This window comes from Pseudorasbora parva, chromosome 5 (genome assembly GCF_024679245.1).
Source record: "Pseudorasbora parva isolate DD20220531a chromosome 5, ASM2467924v1, whole genome shotgun sequence".
NCBI lineage: Eukaryota > Metazoa > Chordata > Actinopteri > Cypriniformes > Gobionidae > Pseudorasbora > Pseudorasbora parva.
The window spans coordinates 28060431-28069806 of record NC_090176.1 but is presented as its reverse complement, the minus strand read 5'-3'; the positions used below and the strand labels follow the sequence as shown (position 1 = coordinate 28069806).

The 9376-nt window shown below is 43.7% G+C and overlaps 1 long non-coding RNA gene across 2 annotated transcripts; it reads left to right on the top strand.

The window, feature by feature from the left end:
* The first annotated feature begins 3329 nt into the window (after positions 1-3329).
* On the top strand, positions 3330-6188 carry LOC137076060 (uncharacterized). Of its 2 annotated transcripts, XR_010905173.1 has the most exons (5): positions 3330-3880; positions 4064-4134; positions 4249-4336; positions 4448-4565; positions 4860-6188. It is a non-coding gene; the product is annotated as an uncharacterized lncRNA (long non-coding RNA). The 2 variants fall into 2 exon arrangements; XR_010905172.1 differs by having other exon boundaries at positions 3330-4134.
* The last annotated feature ends 3188 nt before the right edge of the window (positions 6189-9376 follow it).

Genomic DNA, 9376 nt, shown 5'->3' with positions numbered 1-9376 from the left:
TTCATTGCGGTGGATCTGAAAGACGCTTATTTTCACATCCAGGTAGCCCCTCATCACAGGCGTTTTCTGCGATTTGCGTTCGAAGGTGTTGCATTCCAGTTCAAAGTGTTACCCTTCGGCCTAGCGCTGGCCCCCCGTACATTTACGATGTGCATGAATGCGGCGCTTTCTCCCCTGAGACTCAGTGGAATGCGCGTGCTAAACTATCTCGACGACTGGCTGATCCTTGCTCAATCGAAAAGTGTGCTCGAGGAACACAATCAGATGCTCCTCGCTCATTTAGCGCGCCTAGGTTTGTCTGTGAACATGCAGAAGAGCACGCTTCAGCCCTGCCAATCCATTACCTTTCTGGGTATGGTTTTGGACTCGCGCACGATGATCGCGCGCTTATCGACACAGAGAATCCAGTCCATTCACAATACACTGGCCTCGTTTGTGCGAGACAGGGCAGTCACTTTAAAAACGTTCCAGAGACTACTGGGTCTAATGGCGGCTGCAGCCTCCGTCTGTCGGCTGGGCTTACTGCATATGAGACCGCTGCAGCTCTGGCTACAGAACAGAGCCCCATCACACGCGTGGAGGGCAGGGACAGAACGCCTTGTCATAACGCGAGCATGTCTCGAGACCTTGACGCCCTGGTTCGGCACAGCTATGTTCGAACAGGGTGCTGCTATGGGCAGGGTGGTCAGGAGGATAGTGGTGACCACAGACGCATCGCTGTCAGGCTGGGGAGCCCTCTGCGATGGCAGACCAGCGTTCGGTACGTGGACGGGAGACCAAAAGCGCTGGCATATAAACTGCTTGGAGATGGAGGCTGTTCGTCTGGCGCTGCAGGTTTTTCTTCCGTTTCTGAAGGACCGTCATGTTCTGATCAGAACAGACAACACGGCGGTGATCGCGTATATCAATCGCCAGGGAGGAATGCGCTCCCGCGCCCTACACGGCTTGGCGAGACGCCTGCTGTTGTGGACGGATCGGGCACTTCTCTCGATCCGGGCAGTACATATACCGGGCAGCTTGAACCGCGGAGCCGACATGCTGTCCAGGGAGGGCATTGTTCATGGGGAGTGGAGACTGCATCCCCAAACAGTAAAGATGGTCTGGAGCATCTTTGGCGAAGCGGAAATAGACCTCTTTGCGTCGGAAGAGAACACTCACTGCCCTCTATACTTCTCGCTGACGACCGCTCCCCTGAAAGGGGACGCGCTGTCGAGCCGTTGGCCCACGGGTCGGAAATACGCGTTCCCCCCAGTCAAAATAATGCCGCTAGTGCTGCAAAAGATCAGGGAGGAGAGGGACGCTCTGCTTTTGGTAGCGCCAAAGTGGCCCAACCAACCGTGGTTCCCGGAGCTGATGAACATGTCGTCAACTCCTCCGTGGCGAATTCCACTGAGGAGGGATCTGTTGTCCCAGGCGAGGGGCTCCATATGGCACCCCAGGCCGGAATTGTGGGACCTACACGTGTGGAAAATCAGTGTGGAGTGAACCAGTTGGATGCTTCACACCGAGTCTGGCTCACGCTAGCAGAGTCCAGAGCACCGTCAACGAGGCGCTTATACGCACTGAAATGGGGAGTGTTTGCGCACTGGTGTGATAGCAAAAATGAAGACCCTGTGGTTTGTGCTATTCCCGTAGTTTTAACCTTCCTACAGGAACGTCTGGATAATGGCAGCTCTCCCTCTACGTTGAAGGTCTATGTGGCCGCTATCGCAGCCTCTCATAGTATACTGGATGGCCGTTCAGTGGGTAAACACCCCTTAATAACGAGCTTTCTTCGGGGAGCGAGGCGACTGAATCCCCCTCGCCCTCGCCAAATGCCAGTATGGGACCTAGCCTTAGTGCTCAGAGCGCTATCTGACACACCGTTCGAACCAGCTGAGTCTATCGAACTGAAAGTGCTCTCATTTAAGACGGCGCTGCTGCTCGCGCTGGCGTGTGGGAAGCGGGTAGGTGATCTACATGCCCTCTCAGTTAGTAATGCTTGTATGCAGTTTGGTCCAGACGATTGTATGGTCAGACTCACGCCCAGACACGGCTACACGCCTAAAGTGCTCTCAACCCCGTTCAGGGCCCAGGTTGTCACGATACAAGCTTTTTGCTCCACAGAGCCAACCTCAGATTCAGCGTCACAGAAGTGCGCCTTGTGCCCCGTGCGTGCGCTGCGTGCTTATGTAGACAGAACTAGTCAGATTCGAAGTTCAGAACAGCTCTTCGTCTGCTACGCTGGCGCCAGGAAAGGTGGCCCGCTGTCGAAGCAGAGACTGTCGCACTGGATTGTGGAGGCTGTGCGCCTAGCTTATCATTCCCAGGGACTTGACTGCCCGATAGGAGTGCGTGCCCACTCTACTAGGAGTCTGGCATCTTCATGGGCCTGGGCTAAAGGTATGTCTATTCAAGACATTTGCCTTGCGGCAGGCTGGTCATCTCACAACACTTTTGCGAAATTTTATAACTTAGATATTCCCTCGTTTGCACCACACGTTCTGTCAGTGCAGGAGGAGAAGGCTGAACAGCCATTGGACGACTGAGTCACCTGAAGACACGCCCCAACCCAGCGCGTGTTTCAGACGTGGTTTCAACTAGGTCGTCTAAGCAGCACGGGACAATACAGAGTCAAGTTAACTCTATAGCGCCTTTAAGTCATAACCACATTTTCAGTGTTATCCCCATTATCTATGCCCGCTTATCCACGCCGGCTATATATTCGAGCACCAACATCTTGTTGCCTTATTCACCCCCTGTAATTCACTAGTCCAACGTAGTTCGACTGTATACAAGGGAGACGCTGACAGTGTCAACGCAGAGTTGGCTCTCTGCCAGGGTTTTCAACCAGGTCCGATACCTGACCTGAAGGGGGAGGGGCGAACGCGCTGATACCAGTGGTTACAGCCGAAAGCGCCATTGGCTCTGTTGTACCGGGCCGACTCTATTTTCTTTTCACACGGCGGGGTTTTATACGTTCCCCATACGTAATGTCGAGGAACCGACTCGATAAGGGAACGTCTCTGGTTACTCAACGTAACCTTAGTTCCCTGAGAGGAGGGAACGAGACATTACGTAAACTGCCGTGTGAAACGCCTCCTCATTGCCTCAATAGCTCTCGTTCAGTCGAAAGATTCTGAGGTTTTTTGGCGCCTGACATCGCTTTTATAGTGGCTGGGCCAGCCAATCAGGCGATTGCCAGGACGCCATTGGCTATTGCAAAGCAATAGAGTGATTCAATCAGGCTTCAGCATTTCGAGGAAAAGGGTTTCCCCATACGTAATGTCTCGTTCCCTCCTCTCAGGGAACTAAGGTTACGTTGAGTAACCAGAGACGTTCTTACACCTGCGACGCGTCATACCGAGGGCGTGGTTTGAGTAGGGATTAGCAAGCAAACAACACGCGCCAAAGAGGGGGCGTTTGAGGTTTGAAATCAACCACTCACAATACAGGTGGGGACGGAGGCGCACCCAATAGTAGTGTATTGTTTCATGCGCGCGAAAGTTGAAACCTCCGCATTGTTTCCGGAAGTACAGAGAACGGATAGTTGTTTTTTTGTGGTGTTTGGTTGAGATTTGGAATCGATCATTTTCGACAGATTTAATATGGAGAGTAAAAGGAACCTTAGTTTTTCTACTCCACTGAACAAAGGAGGACAAGCAGCCTCAAGCTCAAGCCCAGTTACTGTGAATGCCTTGATGAAGCAGCTGATCTCAGGCCAGAATGCTATATCTCGTCAGCTTACTACTTTAATATCTGCACAGCATGAACGGGCTGATCTTCTCCAAGAGGCTCTCCATCGTCTTTATTCTCTCGAGCAAAAGTATAAGCAGCACGGACTAACTTACAGGAAGAGCCGAACAACACTGAAAAGATTTAAAAGGGCACGTAACGTGAGGTAAGTTCAGTTATTGTTATATAATGTGCATGTAAACCAAAGTTGGCTTACAATTAACGTTAGCCTGATAACGTTATGTGTTTTGTCTCCAGCGGTTACTTTGGCCATCTTATTCAAACTTGAAAATATTGTGGTTCTTGCAGATTGTGAATCCGAAACGCATTTTAATTTCAAACCTTACAGGAATCTGTAAGGTGCCTTTGTGTGAAACCCAATTCAGAGAACAGCCCACACAAATACGATCCACAAACTGGGTAAGACTGCTTATTGGATACCGTAAATGTTAGGTTAACCTACTTCTAACGTCATGTGGATTTGAAATGCAAAAACTGAATTTCATTAATTATAACTGCAACTTTTCCCCCCAGAATTGTCATCACACAACCTCGCTTTGACCATTTTCCTTTGAAGAATTAAGGACAACTTTTACAGATGTTGACCCTGAATGTGTAAAAGGTAATCTTAAAGATTGTATTATTTTTTAAAGTCATTTTATATTAATATTTACCATGTGTGCTTTGTTTTGCTTACTTTTATTGGTATTACAATTATTCATGATTTATTTAGCAGGTTGCAAGACATATTGAGACACCACGGAGGAAGTAGTCTTTAGCTCAGCCTGAAAACGCCCAAAAAAAGACACACTATGAAGAACATGGCAAAGAACCGTCAAAGAAAGTGAAGGGTAAGTTAAGAAACTTGCTAAGCATTTATTTTCTCTTTAGGAGATATGATTTTGTCAATATTGTAATTAAACTTATACATTAAACCCAAAACTTTGATCAAATCTGAGTGTGACATAACCATACTCATTAGTGAATAATGCAAATTGCATGTAAACTGGAGTGAAGAGTTCTGCTTGTCATGTGAGCACCTTCCTGCGATTAAGACCTTACTCTTAGAATACATAGTTGCATTATTGTTGCACATGTAAACACAGTCTGTGTTTTAGTGGTTAAATTACTGTCATGTTTTGCAGTTGCTGGAGACCAGGTCCAGGGTTGTACAAGCTAACGCAGAAAGAGACCTGTGAGAGAACGCAACAATAGAGCAGATGTCTGATGAAGATGATGCTGTTGATGGAAGGCCAGTGTGGATGGTGAGGTCTCCACCAAACAGAACTACGGTTGTCTGCGCTCTGCCAAGTGCTACGAACCAGACTAGAGGCTGACCCATGCTACACGTCACATCACCAGTGCATCATTATAATGTATTTTTACAATGCTCTTTGGAAATGTTTCCACTTATATATATTGTTTACTTAGAACATATATTATATGCATTTTTTTTCTTTTATTCCTTTACATCGCCGTCCTTTAAATAGAATTTGCTCACTTTTTTTTTCCCCCATTCATTTTATAATATGTTTACAATGCTCTTTGGGAGTTTTTTTTTTTTTCACTTATTTGTATTGTTTACTTAGAACATCTATGTATATTATATAACCTTTTTTTTTTATAACATTCTGGTTCTAATTTTATGTTTAAATTTTTGCATTGTCTCATTTTATAATGTTACATTTTAGATACACTGTGTATTTATTTCTTTATATCGCCAACTTTTAAGTATGTTGTGTTAATTTTATTTTTCATGCCTTTTTTACCCTTTCATTTTAACTTATGTTTATTTTATATAGTTATATTGTTGATTTGTTCCTTTTAAATGCCTTTATTTTTGTATTTTTTGTTCTTTACATTTTCATCCCTTTTAAATACATTTTGTTCACTTGTTTTTGTTTCTCCATTCTATTCTTTTGCTTGTTTAAAATGCTCTTGATAATGTTTTATGTACCTTAATAAATATTCCATATTTTCCTAAATTGTTTTTTGTGTGTATTTTTCCTTTGGGGGGAGAGGGGGGTGGGGTTTATGGTGTATGAGCAGTATCTGCATAGCTGACCTATAACCAATCAAATCACTAAGCTATAAGGCCTTGGGTGGGCTAAGTTTTAAAAGTAACCAATAAAATCACTTTACTGGGTTTTCAATGTGACCTGTCCTCCAATAGCAGTTTGGGTTTTGGGAGTGGTTTTAAAAGAACAACCAATCCAGTTTGAGTTAAAGGGCCAATAAGGGGATGGGAGGCAAAGCTGCTCAGAGGTGTGAAAATGTCTCCTGAAAAAACCTGATGGGATTACTTGCCATGGCAACAAATGGCTGTAGCATGGAAGTATACGGCCACAACATACATCCGATTTGGTATCATTCCGGATGTATACGGATATATACAGATCCATGGAATTTGACCTATCCGGCCAGTATACTCCCGGATTCTTCCGAATTTCAGCAGTGTATACAGGAGTATACGGGTCCGGATACTCCTTTTTTCATGCAGTGGATGAGCTGGTCACGTCCTGTCATTCAAACCTTAGTGTGCAGTACGCCTCACTAAACCGAGACTAAAGGCTTTTCTTTCACCCGTTTAAACTTTGTAAAAAAAGCTGTTGTAGTTGTAGTACACTTTGTGTAGACTGGAAAAGCAGTAATATAGTTTCCTTATGTCTTGCATACCTTGAATATTTAGTATTATTTATATGTTCGTATAGTATTTATTCATATTTTGAATTAGCTTTTATTTTTATATTTTCAGTTTTAATAACTTATTAATTATTTTATTAATTTTAATTTAAACAAATCACAGCTTCTGCATGGTCGTCACATCAATCTCATGACTTTGGCAGAAGTTTTTTAGGTATTTATAAACCAAGAACCAATTTTGTTTAATTTTTTTTCTAGTGAATAAAACAAGGCGAACTACATTCATACTTTTAATGAAAACGTTTTCTTCATTGTATTATCTTTTGTACGATCCTGAGCTAACTGGGAACATTTCATAACTTTCACTAACGTAACGTATTAAATTCTTAAAAGGTATATCATTTGTAAGAGCCTGATTACAAAAACTCAAGTTTCAACATTAAAAGACTTGTCCCAAGCACACAAATATAATGTTCTCATTATAATTTTAGGCATTCTGCATGACAGACAGTATTTTCCTTTTTGAAGTGATTCCATATTTCAAACGATTCAAACCATCATGGCAAACAATGCACAACTCACACAGTGCACAGCTGAAAGAAATAATCCATTATTTACTGGCTTTAAATTATTGTCCAAATTTTCTCTTTGGGTTGATAAAGATATCCTTCAAAATTAGCATATATTGTCCGATACCGATAATTGTTGCTCAATGCTTAGCTAGAAAGTTCTGCATAAAACTGTTTGGATCAAAGCCACATGACTTAGCTGTTTTGGTCCTGATTCAAACCTTTGCAATTACTGTGGAATTTAAGAGTGGCCACATAACACACCAATTACGTTTTTATCACTTGCATAGAGAGTAAGAGCCTTGTCTGCTTGCCCTCTTTGATTCAGAAGGGCCGTTGTTCCCGTGGACAGATGAAGGGAGACAGATGGCACGAGGCCTTGATGGTCTTGGAGGTCGCAGTTGCTGTTGACTGACTTAAACAGCATTGTGCTCGATGTCGAAACTGCTTGTGTTCTTTTTGCAACTTCAACTTCCAAATCCTTCATGTTTCTATCCAGAAAGATTTACCCCTCATGTTTTCCCTCATTTTTGTTATGGATGACGTGTGGAGATCTTTTTGCCTAATAGGTGTTTGGATGTACTTTAAACACAGGGTTGTTTTACTCGCTGAAGTGGTGCTTACGATACCTAAGAGCTCAGCTATTTCACTGCACTCTGTCATTAGATTGAGTCATGAGTATCAGCTCTTTACAGATGACTTGAGAGGGAGCTCAGAGCTCACAAGTGGGTCTTCATCAAACCTTAACACACATGCTCTTGACTGGTATCACATGACTCTAGCTATGTCATGTTCAACTCAAGGAATGACGTAAAGATGCCGTTTCAGTTCATAGAAGGGTTCTGACTTGTATTTTAAAAACTACCCTGACAGGCTCTGCCTCGCTGTGGGCATGTATAGACCAATACATCCAGGTTTAAAGAGGTTGTTTGTAGTAGTTGCTATTTTAAATATAACAAAAAAAGGGGAAATGTGAATGTGCCGCTGTTCAGTAGTGTGGCACAGGTGAGTCATGTCCCCCTCTAGAATGACTGGGGATGGTCAAGCGTGCAGTCAGATAAGCCTGACCTGAGGCCCTGTGTGTCAGAATGTCACCAAGTAGAATGGCAGGGAGGGTCACCTGTTCTTGCCCTCAAGGTCATGGAAACAATAGAGGTCCCTCTGGGTCATCAATATGAGACACATGCTCTTTTATGTACAAAAAGTGAGAGGAAGCGTCCCTAGAATATCTAGAATCCACTCTTTATATAGTTGAAGAATAGGTCCTCCCTTATGAGGAGCGTTTTTTTCACTACAACTTTCCCGAAACATCTTGGCGTCTAGATGGTCATAATGGAAAGGATCAGGTATCCTCAGGATAATCATGTCTAATCAAATTAAAAGAGAGCAAGATTTTTTGAGCCAGATGTAATTTGATTGCAACTTCCAAGAATATCCAATATTCCCAGATAGCATATACTATACAGGTCCTTCTAAAAAAAATAGCATATTGTGATAAAGTTCATTATTTTTCATAATGTAATGATACAAATTAAACTTTCATATATTTTAGATTCCATTGCACACCAACAGAAATATTTTAGGTCTTTTATTGTTTTAATACTGATGATTTTGGCATACAGCTCATGAAAACCCCAAATTCCTATCTCAAAAAATTAGCATATTTCATCCGACCAATAAAAGAAAAGTGTTTTTAATACAAAAAAAGTCAACCTTTAAATAATTATGTTCAGTTATGCACTCAATACTTGGTCGGGAATCCTTTTGCAGAAATGACTGCTTCACTGCGGCGTGGCATGGAGGCGATCAGCCTGTGGCACTGCTGAGGTGTTATGGAGGCCCAGGATGCTTCGATGGCGGCCTTAAGCTCATCCAGAGTGTTGGGTCTTGCGTCTCTCAACTTTCTCTTCACAATATCCCACAGATTCTCTATGGGGTTCAGGTCAGGAGAGTTGGCAGGCCAATTGAGCACAGTAATACCATGGTCAGTAAACCATTTACCAGTGGTTTTGGCACTGTGAGCAGGTGCCAGGTTGTGCTGAAAAAACAAATCTTCATCTCCATAAAGCTTTTCAGCAGATGGAAGCGTGAAGTGCTCCAAAATCTCCTGATAGCTAGCTGCATTGACCCTGCCCTTGATAAAACACAGTGGACCAACACCAGCAGCTGACATGGCACCCCAGACCATCACTGACTGTGGGTACTTGACACTGGACTTCAGGCATTTTGGCATTTCCTTCTCCCCAGTCTTCCTCCAGACTCTGGCACCTTGATTTCCGAATGACATGCAAAATTTGCTTTCATCCGAAAAAAGTACTTTGGACCACTGAGCAACAGTCCAGTGCTGCTTCTCTGTAGCCCAAAAGTGGCTTGACCTGGGGAATGCGGCCCCTGTAGCCCATTTCCTGCACACGCCTGTGCACGGTGGCTCTGGATATTTCTACTCCAGA